The 17,061-nt window shown below is 47.5% G+C and overlaps 1 protein-coding gene across 9 annotated transcripts in view; it reads right to left on the bottom strand.

Moving 5' to 3' along the window:
- The window catches only part of LOC149304343 (disks large homolog 4), a 159,673-nt gene that overhangs the window by 67,817 nt on the left and 74,795 nt on the right, over window positions 1–17,061 (bottom strand). For 2 of the 9 annotated variants that reach the window (XM_089480545.1, XM_089480546.1), the window contains exon 1: window positions 4,862–4,966. The exons of the other annotated variants lie outside the window; for them this stretch is intronic. The gene's annotated coding sequence lies outside the window, so the exon portion shown is untranslated. Of the gene's footprint in view, window positions 1–4,861; window positions 4,967–17,061 lie in introns of those variants that run through there. 9 annotated transcript variants of the gene reach the window in all.

The following is a 17,061-nucleotide window of genomic DNA, read 5'->3' as shown; positions in this document are numbered from 1 at the left end:
GGTTACCAAAGACTGAGTTGAGTTGAAAAGTCATAACAAGAAGAAGAACAGATAACGCTTCTTGTGTGATGGAAAACGTGACGATCTCTCAAACTGAAATCCCAGAGAACACCTGGAAAACAACTCTCTACAATAACACACAAAATGAAGCTGACCACACAAAGAGACACGCACTGGGCCATCCCTCACTGCCACACGACTATGAAGGATGTGAGAATAAATTATTCTTCTGGCCTACAAAGCTCATGGGAGAACGCATGGTGCGCTCAGAGAGACAACTCCCAACACTGCAAATCAAGAAGCGGGCGCTGCAGAGCTTGGATACTATTGTGGGGTTTTCTGTCCTTAATGAATTTTGTGGAAAGACAATAAAGGCCGGGAAAATAGTTTTGGGAGATATTTGGGAAAGGGCAAGCGGAAGAAGGGACTATTCTCTGGCCCCTCCTGTGAAATCCTCTGCAGGAGGACCACTCCATAAATGAAAGCCTGGGCTGGACCAACCCTTTATATACTGCCATAAGCCACACCCCTAGCTTCTGATTGGCTGCTGATGCAGATTGGCTGTCCCATGCCTATATAAAGCTTCAGGAGACCATGGTCTCTGCAGAAGTTCTTTCATAGAGGTTTATCATATGAAGGTCTTTTGAATATCCTGGAAAAATTGTGTAGTTATGTGAAATCATTTCACATTGTTGCACAAAACCCACCATTAAAGTAGTCACAAAGAAGCATTAATGTGCATCTTTTTACTTTTGAGATTTCTGCAACAATGCATTTCTGATATCACTTTATTTGCACAATTGCGTGTGATAATCATTTGCACAATTACTTGCCATTTTTGCTTTATTTGCAGGATACTTTAAATGTTCTTTAATCTCTCTTTAATGCTGAAATTAGTCCCAGTGTGGTAAAACTCCTAGATATTAGATTAATGCTTTTTTCCCTCTCTCTAATTGAAATCTGAAACATGTTTTGTGGATTTTGGGTGATGCTGCAATGTGCTTTCTTGCTGGCCCAATAAAGGTATCTTGTTTTGTGGATTTTGGATTATGCTGTACTTTCCTATATGGCCAACGCAGCTACCCCTGGATACGTTTTCTGTGATGTTAAGTGTAAGAGAAAAAGCCTTGAGTTCTATTAAAGACAACATTTAGGGTGGTGTCAATGCAAGAGGAGGGAGGCTGAGAGGATGGAGATTTTTAACAGCCACCCCACAATATAATTTTCTTTTTTCTGCTCATTCTCAGCCTCGTCTGCCTTTCCTTCCTCCTCTTCCCCCCTTCTTGGCTTGTCTCTGCATTATTGCAACCCTCCTCCATCTTCACGCTCCGGGTCAGAAGATTAAAGAGCATAATCCCAGGTTCACAAGGCCCGGCCGGGACTTTTACGGGGAAGACGACACACACACACACACACGCACACACACACACAAAGCTTCGGCCTGGCAAAGATTAAAGACAACAGCTTGGCAAAAGCTCCAGCCCTCTCCCTCCCTGCCCTTTCTTGCTCCAAAGCTGGTCTTGCACTCTGCAAAGCCAAGGAGAGAACACAGAAATGTTAGTCTGGAAGCAGTGTCTCTTTTTGCTGGGGACTACAAAGCCCATTGGTGGCTGGGGGATTCTGGAAATTGCAGTGATGGTGGTATGCCTTCAAGTTGCTTCTGACTTCTGGCAACCCTATGGCGAACCTATCCAGGGCTTTTCTTGGCATGAGATATTCAGAGGAGGGTTGCCATGGCCTTCCTCTGAGGCTGAGAGAGTGTGACTTGCCCAAAGTCTCACAGTAGGTTTCATGCTCAAACCACTGCACCACACTGGCTCTCCTGGAAATTGTAGTTTCCCCAGAAAGCATGTGAACCTTAAAAAAGACATACCCTACAGTCTTTTGCCCTAAAAAAGACGTACCTTTTTGTCTTTTGCCCCAGAAAAAGATATCTCCTAGAGTGACGCTGGGCCAGATGTGGCCCCAAGGGCATTTTCCATTCCTCCAGGCACCTCAGAAGGCTTTTCAAATTCCAAAATGGGGTGACTTTCCTTTCCCAGAAGACTCCAAGATCAGTAATTACATTTTAAAGAGGCTTCCAGGCCTCGCTGCCCTGTTTCACATCCAAAAATATCTCATTAAAAAAAACAAAAACAGAAGTTTTCTATCTACTCCCTATTTTGTTTTGGAGTATTTGGGGGGCAGTAGCCTCCACTGGGCCCCAATAAGCTGCAATGGGAGGAACATGCAAGGAAGGGACCTTTCTCTTCCAGCTTGGCCTTGCTTGGATCACACCAGCCTTTGGGAAAGTTTCGTTTTCAAAAAAGGAACTATGCTCACACACCTGGTTTCTGTAATGGCCGGGGGGGGGGTATTCACCCAAAAAGTAACTTTTCAAAAGCTCTCCATCCAATGCTGCCTGCATGGTGACAAAGCCTTAAATAAAGCCACAAAGAGAGACAGCGTGGCATAGTGGTTTGAGCGTTGGACAATGAGCTCTGGGGACCTGAGTTTGAATCCTGGCTGAACCATGTAAACTCACCAGGTGACCTTGGGCAAGCCCCACTCTCTCAGCCTCAGAGGATGGCAAGGACAAGCTCCTTCTGAAGAAATTTGCCAAGAAACCCCTATGATAGGCTCACCATATAGGGTCGCCATAAGTGGGAAATGACTCCATGGCACACAACACACACAAAGAACCAAACACAACCGGAGGGTGTCTCCAACACTAGTCCAAAACAATGGGGAAGGATTAGCAAAAAGTGTCACAGCGCTGTGACACTATAGTGATTTAATATTTCACTGTCTATCATTAGATGTTGGTGTTAACACATATGCATGTATTTTGATATATATAAAGGTTTTCCAGGATCATCATGAGTTTCTAGCACACGTACTTTGGGATACATAGTGTTGTGAAACTTTGCTATTCACTGCCTGTTGTTTTGGACACAGCACACACACACAGCCACAAACCAATGGCACCAGTTGCATGTCCCAGAAGGCTGCTCCTCTTTGCAGCATGTGCCTGATGCTGCTGGGCATAGAATTGCAGAGTTGGAAGGGACCCCAAAGGCTATCTATCCTTACAGGCAGGGATACCCAACCAAAGCATTTCTAAAAGATGCCCATCCAAGCACTGTTTAAAGACCTCCAAAGTAAGAGAACCCACCATCCTCTGAGGAAGCCCATCATCCACCGTCCAACAGTTCTCACAATCAATAAATCCTTCCTAAGGTTTCCACTGAACCCCATTTTTCTTGCCATTTGAAGCCAGTCAAGGATGACCAAATGCCCCTGCCATAAAGGAGGGCAGGGCACCACAAAATGTAGGATGCTCCAGGAAAATGTAGGACATGACAACATCACAGCTAAGAACACTCACAGAAATGTAAAGTCAGGGTTCTTAGTCAGGCCCCAAAATGGGGGACATTTTGAAATTCCTCCTCCTGGACAGGAGACTGGAATGTAGGACAGGTCCTGGAAAAGGACCTGCTCCAGAGACTAGGACCCAATGGAGCAATGGATGCAAGCTCCAGGGAAAGAGATTCCAGCTCAACATTAGGAGGAACTTCCTGAGAGTAAGGGCTGTTCGACAGTGGAACACACTCCTTCCTTGGAGATTGTGGTGGAGTCTCCATCTTTGGAGGCCTTTAAACAGAGGCTGGATGGCCATCTGTCAGTGGGGATGCTTTGACTGAGAGTTCCTGCATGGCAGAATGGGGTTGGACTGGATGGCCCTTGCAGTCTCTTCCAACTCTATGATTCTAAGGGGGACATCGGGGGGGGGGAGCACGATATGGGTAGCATCTCTTCTTTGGCTATTTAAAAGTGGCCATTATATGCCACCTCTACCCCAGAAAGGCTTCCAGGCTTTCTGACACCTTGCCCCCTGCCAGCTTGGCTTCTCTCCCCTACCAGCCTTGCCACCCTGGCCCAAATGCCAGCCAGAGAGAAGGTCAAACAGTGTCCTCTTGCCATTGTCCAACCAAAAGACTGGCTGGTTGGCAGGCTTCCTTGGTGTGGCGACCTCTGGGGCTGGATGCCCACGAATATCCCCCAGAAGTGGGTTGATGCCCACCATGGGGCAATGTCCAGCTTGCCCAAGCCCTCTTCTTCCTCCTCCGTCCTCCCCTGCCTTGCATCTCTGGAGGCCTCTGAGGCTGGATGCCCACCCATATCCCCCTACAGTAGCTTGATGCCCACAGCCCTCCACAGTGCTATGCCCACTTTCTCCGGTTACCCTCCCTCCTTCTTTCTCCCCATGGCTGGCATCCCCAGAGGCCTCTGGAACCGGATGCCCGCCACCACCACTATCCCCATAGGCCTGTGGATCGATGCCTGCCACAATGGGGCGATGCTCGCCGTGCCCCGGCCTCCCTTCCTCATCTTCCTCGGCCCCCATCCGTTGCCTGGCACCCGGGGCTGTATGCCCACCCCCAGGATCCCCCTGAAGTGGGTCGATGCCCATCCCCAGGAGCGAGGCCCAGTGTTCCAAGCGCCCGCCTTCCTTCCCCTTCCTGGCATACTTGAAGGCCTCTGGGACTGGATGCCCATCTGGGACTGGATGCCCCATGCCACCTTCCCTACTTTCTCCCCCGTGGCTGGCAGCCCCTTAGGCCTCTGGAGCTGGATGCCCACCCTGATTCCAATGCCCACTTTGTCCATGCTCCCCTCCCTCTTTCTCCCATCCTTTGCCTGCCCCCCTCTTCGGCCTCTGGGGCTGGATGCCCACTTTCCCCAGGCCACCCTCCTTGCCCTCGTGGCAAGCAGCCCCCTCCTAGGCCCAGTCTGCCCCTGGAGAGTGGGCCAGTGCCTCTCTTTCCCTCCCTGCCCTGCCTGACCCTCTCTCTCGCTCTCTCCTGGGGGGCCCACCGACCTTGCAGCCGAAGACGAGCGAGAGGGTCCGGTTGCTGCAGGTGACCTTGCACTGGCAGAGCACCGGCGAGAAGCAGCCCAGCTTGCGGAACGGGGGGGAGACGCCGTTCAGGCCCATGCCCCCCGAGGCCCCCCACAAGCGCCCCCCGACGCCCCCCGACCCGCCCCATCGGCTAACAGGCTGGCACCAGGGGCCCCAGGGGCAGCGCCCGCCGCCAGCCCCGGAGCAACCCCCGCGGAGCCCGCCCCACAGAGCCGGCCAGAGCCTGAGCCCCCATCGCGGCTGGCAGAGCCTTGTGCCAAGGCCGGCAGGAGGGGGCCAGGCTCCGGGCCAGCCCTTAATCCCCTCCTCCTCCTCCCTCCCTCCCTCCCTCCCTCCGAGCCCCAGCTGGCAGCAGCAGGGCAAGGAAGGCCCGGGCCCAGCCAGGATCGGGCCCCAAGGGAGGGAGGCATCGGGGGCAGCCAAGGCAACCCAAGAGAGCCCCGTTAGTCTCTAGAATCAGCACCGGGAGAGAGAGCTTGGCGCACCTGGGAGACTCACTGGAGGAAGAAAGACGTGGGCAGCAGGAGCTTTCCTAGGCTAAAGTCCACTTCCTCAGATGCATTGGGATGTGAGGAGGTCCATTCAAATGGCAGATCCTTTGGATGTGGAGATGAAGTGTCCGGTCCAGTTTTAAAGGAGGGTCCTTGGGCCACAAAGGCAAACTGGGCTCTGGGCACGGCGTTTCCTCGGCCTTTGTGCACCACCCACCCGCCTTGAAAGTGGACCGGCCACTTCATCTCCACACACAAAGCCTTTGCAATCTGAATGGGCGTCCTCCTCACACAGCCATGGCATAGATCTGTGTGTCTGTCCCTGGCTTCTTCCACTGCCCCAAATGCCTCGGAGGAAGTAGGCTCAAATCTAGGAAAGCTCCTGCTGCCCATGTCTTTCTTCCAGTGAATCTTAAAGGGGCTACAAGATCTCTCTGCATTCATTTTTTTGGTTGGACTATAACTCCCATCATTAGAGAGCCAGGGTGGCCAGGCACCCTCCATCCCAAGCCTTCTGCCCAGGAGGAATTGGCCAAGGGCCCTCCACTAAGAAGCAGGACTTGTACTGTGGACATGATGCAGTCACTTCCAACATCCAGCCAATGGGGTTTTTTTGCAAGAGTTTCTGTTAAAGCTTTTCTTTGGTCCTGTCCAACATCCCCCCCCCGCCCTCTGAAATGTCCTCCATTTTGTCCCCCTTGATGGTGAAGATGGGGTCTGGGCACCCAGGAGCATGGCCTCATGGTCTGAATGCTGGGCTGGATGGGCCCCCAATGGGGTTGCATGCCATTCACGCCAACACAGGCACAAAAGGAAGGCTGCGGAAACTGTGGATGATTATAATTAATCATGGTTTTTGTTGGACTACAACTCCCATCGTTAGAGTGCCCAGGCATCCTCCTTTCCCCTGCCATGCCCTCCATCCCAAGCCCTTTGGTCCTCCCAGAAGAGCAGGGCTGAGAAGCATGGGATTTGGATTTACATCCTCCAGTAACATCCAACTTCCGCCCAATACTTTTTACAGGAGTATTCCTATTAAAGTTTTGATTTAGTCCTGTCTGATATTTTTGTTGTTTCTCCTGGAATGTCCTCCATTTTGCAGGGCCTCGTCCTCCTTGGTGCTGAGGAGGACACCAGGTCCCCCTGCAGCGTGGCCTAGTGGTTTGAGTGCCAAAAAAGCAGCTTTTCTCCTGTCCTGGAAGTTCCAGTTTGCAACATTTGGGGGAAAGGGACCAAGGCCAGATCTTGCGTATGTGCCTTCAAGCTGCCTGCTGACTTATACCAACCCCATGAATTTCATGGGTTTTTCTTAGGCAAGGAATCCTCAGAGAGGGTTTGGCCAGTTCCTTCCTCTGAAATAAAGCCTATGGCATTTGGCATTCTTTGGCAGGTTCCCATCCAAGCCCTAACCAGGGTTGGCCATGCTAAGCTTCCAAGATCAGATGGGATCTCAAGTCTTGTGTCTAAGTGCCTTCAAGTCACCTGCCAATGTATAGTGGCCCCATGAATTGAATGGGGTTTTCTTAGGCAAGGAAGGCCCAGAGATGGTTGCGCCAGTTCCTTCCTCTGAAACGGAGCCTATAGCGCCTGGGATTCATTGGTGGTCTCCCATCCAAGTTCTAACCATGGCTGGCAATGACAACCAAAAAGGAAGACTTGCATAAACTCAAACGCAAGGAGGAAGGCAAGTGAATGGGTCTAAAAGTAAATCAAGCCAAATCTGTTCCTAGAAACCAAAATGATTTGACTGAGGTTGTCGTACTTTGGGTATATCATGGCGGCTTTGAGTCCCAATTTTTTTGGGGGGGGGGGGGGAAGCAGGGTACAAAATAAGAATAAGAATAAGAATAATACATAGAGAGATCTTGTTGCACCTTTGAGACTAACTGAAAGAAAGAAATTGGGAGTCTAGGAAAGCTCATGATGCCCATTTCTTTCTTTCAGTTAGTCTCAAAGGTGCAACAAGATCTCTCTATGTACTGATTCTACAGACTAATACGGCTAGATCTTTGAATAACAACAATAACAATAACAATAATAACAATATAATATCATGAGAAGACACAACTCACTGGAAAAGCTAGTAATGCTGGGGAAAGCAGAAAGCAGTTCCAAGAGAGAAGGATCAATTCAGTAAAGAAAACCATGGCCCTGACTCACCTCTTAAGTCCAAAACACACTGCAGAAATAATCCAGTTTGAGACTGCTTGAAATGCCCTGGCTCAGTGCTAAGGAATCCTGGGAACTGTAGTTTGTTGTGGCTCTATGTTTCACAAAACTACAGTTCCCAGAATTCCCCACTGAACCAGGGCAGTTCAAGCAGTCTCAAAGTGGATTATTTCTGCAGGGTGTTTTGGACCGTAGCGTTTTTGAGATGGAAGAGACCCCCAAGGGCCATTTAGTCCAACTTGATTCCGCCATGCAGGAATACGCAACTAAAGCCCATCTGACCTCTGTTTTAAAGACCTCCAAAAGATGGAGCGTCCCCAAGTCAGCCCATTCCGCTTTCCATCCGCTCTTACAGTCAAGACGTTCTTCCTAATTTTTAGGTGGAATCTCTTTGCTTGCCATTTTGAATCTCTTGGTTCACATCCTGCTCTCTGGAGCAGCAGAAGGCTCCATCTTCGACATGACATCCCTTGCAGGGATTCCCAAACTTTGGTCCTCCAGGTGTTTTGGACTTCAGCACCCATGTGCCCCAGCCAGCTTAATCAACAGCCAGGGATTTTGGGACCAGAAGTCCAAAACACCTGGAGAACCAGAGTTTGGGAATCACTGTGAGAGCTTAGCAGACCTCTGGTGCCACAACAAACTACAATTCCTGTACAATTAATATTAATTATGATGATGATGATGTTTATAACACCCTTTCCACCAACTCCCATACTACTACTACTACTAATAATAATAATAATAATAATAATATTTTTTTATTTATAATGCCCTTTCCACCAATTCCCATACAATTCCCAAAGCATGGAGCCCTGACACTTAAAGCAGTGTCAAAATGGGTTGTTTCTGCAGTGCGGATGCAGCCTAAGGATGCCCTGTAAAACTAGGTAGAAGGTGGGCCAAGGATTTTAGGCCGAAAGGTGACCCAAAAGACCCAAAGCATGGCCCTCCTTCCTCTGCCCCAATGCAACAACATCCTTTTGCTCTTTCTTTTCCAGCCTCTTCCTTCCCCAAGAGCCAGCTGGGCTTTGCTGGCGGATAAAACCTTGTCGACAACGCCTGGGCCGGTTTAATCAGAAATATGCACATCCTGGGCAATAGGATTAGGATGGCAGATGCCAGACAAGGAAGGAAGGAAGAAGGAAGAGACACAAGAGGGAACTCCATGTGTGTCTGTGTGCGTCTATGTGACAGCGGAGGAAAAGACCACAACGTTTTAAAATGCCTGAACCCATGCCAAGTGCAGATACCACATTTCCACATCCTCTCTTCTATTGCCTCTCAGCCCCCTTGGTTTTCACTCATATTTTATGTATTAAAATAAGTCATCTCTCTTCAAAGACGGGTTTCTGGATGGGTTTGGATCCACTGGTTAAATACAAGATATATGCCGACACCAGCTTTGGGTGGGGAAACCAGGTGTCCTCATTGCAAAGGAGGACAAAAAAGTAGGAGCGTCGAGCTAAAAATGAAGGACATGACAAAAGAAAAGCTAAGGGCACTCATAAAGATGCTTCGTTCTGAGTCATGTTCAAAGCGGAGAGTGTTTTGAAATTCCTCCTGGGCAGAAGGTTGAAATGTAGGACATGTTCTGGAAAAGGAGGATGTCTGGTCACCCTGCCTTTGGGACAATAAAAACATCTTCTGAACATTCCCTCTTTCTCTTTCTCTCTGATCCTCCATCCCATACATATCATTGACTCGGGGGATTCTGGGAGACATGGTCTAAAACATAGTCTTCTGCCCCACCTCTGTGCATTTCCATTGAAAAATTAAAACCACTCACTCACACACACAGAGAGGGAGAATGTGGGAAATTTGCCTTTTGGACTAAAATTCCCAGAATCCTCCAGCTACGATGGCTGGGGCATGATGGGAATTGTTGTGCCCTCCAAATAACCATCCTACGCAATAGCAAGCAATAGCGTTTACATCTCTCTCCTGCTTAATAGTGAACTCAGCACTCTCTAAGTGCTTTACAATCTGCATAATACGCGCGTCTGTACACACATTTTATAGCCAAAAAACCCCCATTAACATCACGCATAAATACACTGGGAGCTGGAGGAAAAGTTATTCTTTGGGATTACAACTCTCACAATCCCCTGGCTTTTCCCTCTTGGGAGTTGTAATCCAAAATATAACTTTCTCCAGCTCTGCGCACATAATACATGTACAGTTATTGGTAAAAAATGCATTAAGATCTAATTTGCTTGAATGTCATTTCCATTAATGCGATTTCAGGACCATGACTTCTTGTGATGTCACAGTGGGCAGGCCCTCGTGATGATGTAATGGGTGATGTCATCACAATGAGGTGGCCTCTGGTGATGTCATTAAGCAGGACACTTTAAGCATCAACTGCAGTTGCACAGAGGATGCTATTCAAATAAAAAACACCAAGGCTGCATCTTCACCACAGAAACAATGCAGTTTGACACCACTTTAACTACCATGGCTCAATGCTATGAAATTCTGGGATCTGTAGTTTTGTGAACAGGGTGGCATAGTGGTTTGAGTGTTGGACTCCAACTCTGGAGATCAGCCATGAAACCCGATGGGTGGCCTTGGGCAAGAACTCACTCTCTCTCAGCCTCAGGGGAAGGCAATGGCAAGCCTCCTCTGAACAAATCTTGCTAAAAAAAACCCAGGATAGTTTCGCCTTAGGGCTTCCATAAGTCTGAAACGACTTGGAGGCACAGAACACATCCATGTACATGGCGCTTTACAAACAGTTACTGAATAGTGGTAGAATTCAAAGATAAAGCTGAGTTAGTCTGCAGACTCAGTATGCAGAGAGATCTGGTAGCACCTTTGAGACTCACTGAAAGAAAGAAATTGGCAGCATGATGAGCTTTTGTAGACTTAAGTCTACTTCCTCAGATGCATTTGGTTACAGAATAGAACATTTATAACTACAATATAAAATATTAAAATACAATACTGAAAAACAATGTAACACACACAAAGAATTTAGCCTTCTCTGTCAGAGAGCTCTGGTGCCAGAACATACTGCAAATCCCTGGATTCCACAGCATGGAGCCATGGCAGTTAAAATGGTGTCAACGTTATTCCTTTAGTGCCAGTGCAGCCCAAGTCTAACAAAGGAGAGGAAAACACACACACATACACTCTCACACACTTTTCAAGACGACACGCTCACCCTCATATTCCTCCCCATCGCCCTGAGAATTGCAGAACAGGGTCCAAGCCCTGAGGCTTCAGGCCAGGGCCTGAGATCTGGGGAACCTTGTTTTGGAAGATGGTAAAAAAAAAAATACAGGACAAATACAGACATAACAAAGGAATTACTGATTGTGACAGAAAGCTATTGATTATCGATTGTGCCAGAAATCCTAGGTAATCACTAGAACCAAGGGGTAGGATATTGGGGTGGGGCTGGAATGAGTCTGTTCCTACAGTTGCATCTCAAAAAAGATCCCAAATAAATGGGGCTGGAAGGGAGTTGGACAATCCATCAGGTCGAGGGGATAAGACAGCCTAACCATGGTCCTGCAGGGGGCACCATCCACCACATGATGATGAAGATGAGGAGGAGGAGGAGGAGGACGACAACGGAGTCCAAATTCTGCACCAGTTTTCTTGCAGGTCTGGAAGACTATACTTAGAACAGTAATTCCAAAATTTTAGTCTTCCAGATGTTTTGGACCTCAACTCCCATAATTTCCCAATATTGGCCAAACTAGCAGGGGGATTCTGGGTACTGAAGTCCAAAACACCCAGAGAACCAAAGTTTGGGCACCGCAGAGATTTCATGAGATTTTTGCACAGCGTGGGTTGGTCCCTAGGCCACCCCTCTGTTTGGCTTATATTGGGCCTCATTCCCACTGCCTTTTAAACCGGATCACAATTTGGTCTGAACTGGTTCAAATGACCCTGGTTCCACTTGAATCGAATTGCTGGAGCAATTTGGAGAGGGGGGGCCATGCACCAGACCCATTTAACCTGCTTCTTTTTGACACTGGTGTTTTCTGCGTCTTTTTGAATAAATCGATTCCATGCAAATGTGAACCAGATGTGGATCAGAATCAATTTAAACTTGCCCTTCAGACGGCCGGAGCGAGTCCATTTTGAATTGATTCATACATGAATGTGAACAACAAGTGGATTATTTTAGAGAGAAAAAATGCGATCGGGCAAATGTAGTGGGAACCACGCTCCGCTGACAAATCAATCCATCAATTTGGATCACACACCAATTTATCTGTAAGTGGAAATGAGGCCTAGAGGAGTGAGATTCACAAGACCTTTCCAATGTGGCTTGGACTGCAACGCCCAGCATTCCTCAACCTTGATGAGGCTGCAAAGAGCTAATCCAAGTCCAAAAAAGAAAATCCCAATGAAATCCAATTGGAATCAAAGTTCCTGCCCCTGAAAATATGAAACTGGACTGAGAATGTAAAAGTCCAGAGACTCAAACATCATCTCTGCTTTGATTTTTGCCTATAAGCGGGGGCAGGAGTGACATCGAATCCAACTCCCTCCATCACCTTCTGACGAAGTCCCTTCCATTGTCAAACAACTCTCAGCATCAGGAAGTTCTTCCAAACATTTAATCAGAATTTCCTTTCTTGCCATTTGAATGCCTTCCTTGGATCCCTCCCTTCTGGAGCAGCAGAAAACAATCTTGCTCCATCTTCTACATGACATCCCTTCCGACATTTAAAGAGGGCTGTCATGTCGCCTCTTGATCTTCCTTTCTCCGTGATAAACATCCCCAGCTCCCTCAACCGCTCCTCTGGGGCTCGCTTTCCAGACCTTTTAACCTCTTGGTCAGCCTCTTCTGGACACCCTCCCAGTTTGTCAGTATCTTTCTTAAATTGTGGTGCCCAGAACAGGACGCAGGCCTCGCCAAAGCATCATGCGAAACAGCAACAACAACAACTTATTAAAATATCCACAACCAATGGAGCTGAGGTGTGATGCATTTTGGAGAGCGTGACTACGTGGGCAATTTATGGCAACCCCAGGAATTTTGCAGGGCTTTCTTAGGCATGGAATCCTCAGAGATAGCTTTGCCAGTTCCTTCCTCTGAAACTGAGCCTTACAGCACCTGGTGTTTGATAGCAGTCTCCCATCCAGGTACTAACCAGGGCTGACCCTGCTTAGCTTCCATGAAAAGGCCAGATAAGGTGCCTTTGGGGGTATTTACACTTCTACATTTGGGGGGAAATGCTTTTTGAAATAAAAAAAAAACCTCTACTAGTTAGACTTTAAACAAGCCATACAAAATGCAAACTGAAAGGTCAACCATTTTGACCACAGCAATTCAGAGAAAGCGTTATTAAATCTGGCACAGTAAACAGCTCAGATCTAAGGTTTTGCAACCAGAAGGCAAAGGAGGGAGGGAACATTTTTCTCTTGAGTGGCAGACTTCAAAACAAGAACATCTAGATAATTCTTTGATTATTTTGTCCAAAGTTGGACAACTAGTTCCATGCACACATCTGAGATTCGGAGGTTGAAATCTACCCTTTCCTTCTTGTCCCAAGATCATGTAGATTATGGTCTTTGAAACTAAGGCCTCATCTGCATTGCAGAAATAATGCAGTTTCATACATACTGCTTTAACTGCCATGGCTCAGTGCTATGGAATCCTGGGATTTCTGGCTTGTCGTGGCACCAGAGCTCTCTGATAGAGGCGGCTAAAGATCTCGCAAATATACAAATCCCAGAATTCCACAGTGTTGAGCCATGGCAGCTAAAGCAGTGTCAAGCTGCATTATTTCTGCAAACGAGGCCCAAGAGGCGTTTCAAATATGACCCTGAAGGCTGTGTGTATCAAGTCTGAGTCTCATTTGCAGCAAAGTTGATGCTTCTGAACTGACTGGCTACAAAGGTTAATGATGTTGGCAGTGACTTCGGGTGGCCTCTATGTCAGTGTAGCAGCGAATCTGCTTCAGGTTTGAGTCCAGACTCCAGACTCTAAACCATCTATCTAAAGGGTTGTAAGCTGCCCTCCCGAAATGCGTTGAGCCACTAGAATAAAGGCTGAAACACAAAGCCGACTCACTGCCCCAGTGGCATGAAATCTACCAGCAAATATAGAGTATCCCTTATGGCTACCTATTCCTAGGTATTGTACATAACTTTTTTCCCCTTCCTATTTGGAAAGGCTGGGAAACACAGGTGCACCCCAATCTTCCCCCTTCTCTATCCATGTGTTTTTCCCCAGAACTACGCCCACTGCACATGAATCCCAAAACAATGTCCTCTTTTGAGGTGCAGCATATTCTTGAGCCCTAGGGGGCGCTACAGAATGGGGCTTGTTTATCAGAGAGACCTGAGACTAGAGAGGGACCATTATTCTTGGGAAGACACCATCCTCTAGTGGCCAGGCGTGTACATTACATATATACCATACCTCTTAAGTGCTGGTGCTGAGGCTGGGTTTTTTAAAAAAGGACCCCCCTTTCCTTCTTAGTAGTTTATTGTTGTTGTTATTTAATTGTTATCTGTGAGGAGGAATAATGGAATATCATAAAGATTGCCACTCCATTAGGGTGGGGAACAGAATCTCATGTCAGTATTAAGCTCATGGACATTATAAAACAACTTTTCTTACTCTTGTCCCCCTATAGATGTGCTGGACCACAATGCCCATCATCCCCAGCCAGAAGAAGAAGAAGAAGAAGAAGAAGAAGAAGAAGAAGAAGAAGAAGACCAGAAAGTGCTGGGGGTGTGTGTGAATAAAATAAAACAAAAGATTCCTTTAGCACATATTTCAGGAAGACCAGAGACTGACTTGCCGATCTCGGAGGATTGAGGAAGAGTATCTTTCAACTTTTTGTTTTGCTATGGGGAAAAACCCACAGGACTGTAATTCTGTATCACAGACTACATTAAGTAACTTTACTCGCCCTTGGCTATGTAGCAGAAGTGCTACAAACCCCTCCTAGTGAATGGTGGAGATGTGCATCAGGGTATTGGCAAGAGTTTCCCAAAGCGCATAGGGCTCCATTGATGTGCACCACACTCCATGTCTGGTGTCCCAATCCACATCAGGCTCTACCAGTGTGCATCAGCAGTCCCTACCCATTGTCTAGACAGATATTGGGAGTGATTGATTTGCACTGGCACCCATCTGGATGTGCTGATGGTCACTTTGCCAGCTCCTCTATGTAGTAACATCACTAAAAAAGCCAATGCAATTCTAGGCTGCATCAACAGACGTATAGTGTCTAGATAAAGAGAAGTAATAGTGCCACTCTGTTCTGCTTTGGTCAGACCCCACCTGCAATACTTTGTCAAGTTCTGGGCACCACAATTCAAAAAAGGATGTTGAGAATCTGGAGCCATGTGTCCAAAGAAGGGCCACCAAAATAGTGAAGGGTCTGGAAACATGCTTTATGAGGAAAGACTTAGGAGTTTATCAGACAAGGAGAACTGGAAGTATAATCTGATGGCAATCTGAACGCAATCATGGGGTTTAACATTATTGGGTGATAGACCGCCACACGCAAATTCGGGCAATGGGAAGTCAGTCCGAACGCAATCGTGTGGTTTCACGTTATTGCATGAGAGACTGCCACACGCAAATTCAGGCAATGGCATGGTATTTTCGGGCAATGGGGAGCCAGTTCAAATGCAATGCATATTCACGTAATTGCGTGAAACTAGCGACTTTAAATGAATGCGCTCTGGCCCCACTTTCTTTTCATTCATATTTAAGAGAAATTCCTCCCGTTTGATAAACTCCTTAGGAAGCTGGGTATGTTTAGCCTAGAGAAGAGAAGGTTCAGAGGTGATATGATAGCCCTGTTTAAATATTTGAAGGGATGTCATATTGAGGAGGGAGGAAGCTTGTTTTCTGCTGCTCCAGAGACCAGGATCCGGAACGATGAACGCAAGCTGCAGGAAAAGAGATTCCGCCTTAACATTTGGCGGAACGTCCTGAGAGTAAGAGCTGTTCGATAGTGGAACCCACTTCCTTGGAGATTAGTGGAGTCTCCTTCTTTGGAGGCCTTTGAACAGAGGCTGGATGGCCATCTGTCAATGGGGATGCTTTGATTGTGAGTTCCTGCATGGCAATGGATTAGACTGGATGGCCCTTGGGGTCTCTTCCAACTCTACGATTCTCAATTCTGTTTCCTATAACTTAGGTCCATTTACACAGAGATGAGTTTCACAATGAATTCTAGCCCAGGAAAGCCTGTGAGCTACAAAAATGACCAGCCGGGCACATGTGGCCCGCTTGAGCCTTAATCCATAGGATTACAGGGCAACAGGGTGTTTCCAATTGCGCATCACCACCCTCCCCCCCCCCAAAAAAAAAGCATTAGGCAAGAGAGAGCACCCAATAATGTTCTTCTTTCCTCCACAGCTGTGTTGAACTGCCATGGTCTGCGTGGGCTTCTCTGAAGCGCATGAATCCTGCGGGTTCATTTGAGATTCTCTTGAAGGGAGAGAGTGGATAGTTGGATGCAGCTGGGTCTCCCACACAGTGACAAACCCACAGATTATGCCAGGTGCCGAAGCACACTCAGTCATCATGTGGACCGCTGGCAGAATGGGCCAGGATTAGGGGTGGCTGGTGGTCTCCATGTTGGTAAGCAAGGAATCCAAGGCTGCATCCACACTGGAGCAATAACCTGGTTTGGCACTGCTTTGACTCTTTTCTGGCTCAAGGCTATGGAATTCTGGGAGTTGGAGTTTGTTGTGGGGTCCAGAGCTTTGTTCCGCTCTGGGCCCACAACAAACTCCAACTCCCTGAATTCCATAGCCTTGAGCCATGGCAGTTAAAGCAGTGTCAAACTGGATTATTGCTCCAGTGTGGATGCAGCCTGAAACACTCCTGAGAGATGGCCATCCAATCTCAGTTAAAAGACCTGAAAGATGGAGGGTCAACCATCCACTGAGGTAGTCTAGGCCACTGTTCAACAGCTCTTACAGTCAAGAAGGCCTTGCTAATGTCTAAATGGAATCTCCTTTCCTGCAAATTGAGTCCACTGCTTTGTGCTCTAGTCTCCAAAGCAGCAGAAAACAAGCTCGCTTTCTCTTCTCCATGACATCCCTTCAGATATCTGAAGAAGGCCATCATGTCGTGTCTCAGTTTTCTCTTCTAAGCCAAGCATCCCCAGACCCCTCAGTTGTTCTTCAGAAGATATGGCTTCCAGACCTTTGATCAACTTGACGAATGCTTATGGCTTTGATTATTTGTCGGTTTTATTAATATGTTCTCTCTGGGATTCTCTAGGCCCTCCAGCGCAACTCTGCCAGAAGGTGATCATAGAGTCACACTGGAAGATCTGGACAGTCCAAGAGAAAACACTTCTCTAGGCATTTGTAGGTCCTCCAGTGCACTTTTATGGTTAACTTGTGCTGGATGATCAACTTCTGGCAGATGCTGACCATAGAGTCACACTGGAGGATCTGGAGATTCCTAGAGAGGAGTTCTCTTAGGAAAAAAGAATAGTGGTTTTTTACCTGTGGTTTTTCCACATTCATGGGGGTCCTTCACTCCTAACCACAGCA

The sequence above is a fragment of the Sceloporus occidentalis genome, unplaced genomic scaffold, assembly GCF_023333645.1.
Source record: "Sceloporus occidentalis isolate IW3139 unplaced genomic scaffold, rSceOcc1.0.p SCAF_14, whole genome shotgun sequence".
NCBI classification, from domain to species: Eukaryota; Metazoa; Chordata; class Lepidosauria; order Squamata; family Phrynosomatidae; genus Sceloporus; species Sceloporus occidentalis.
Note: the sequence above shows the minus strand (reverse complement) of the source record. Positions and strands in the feature narration are given on the sequence as shown.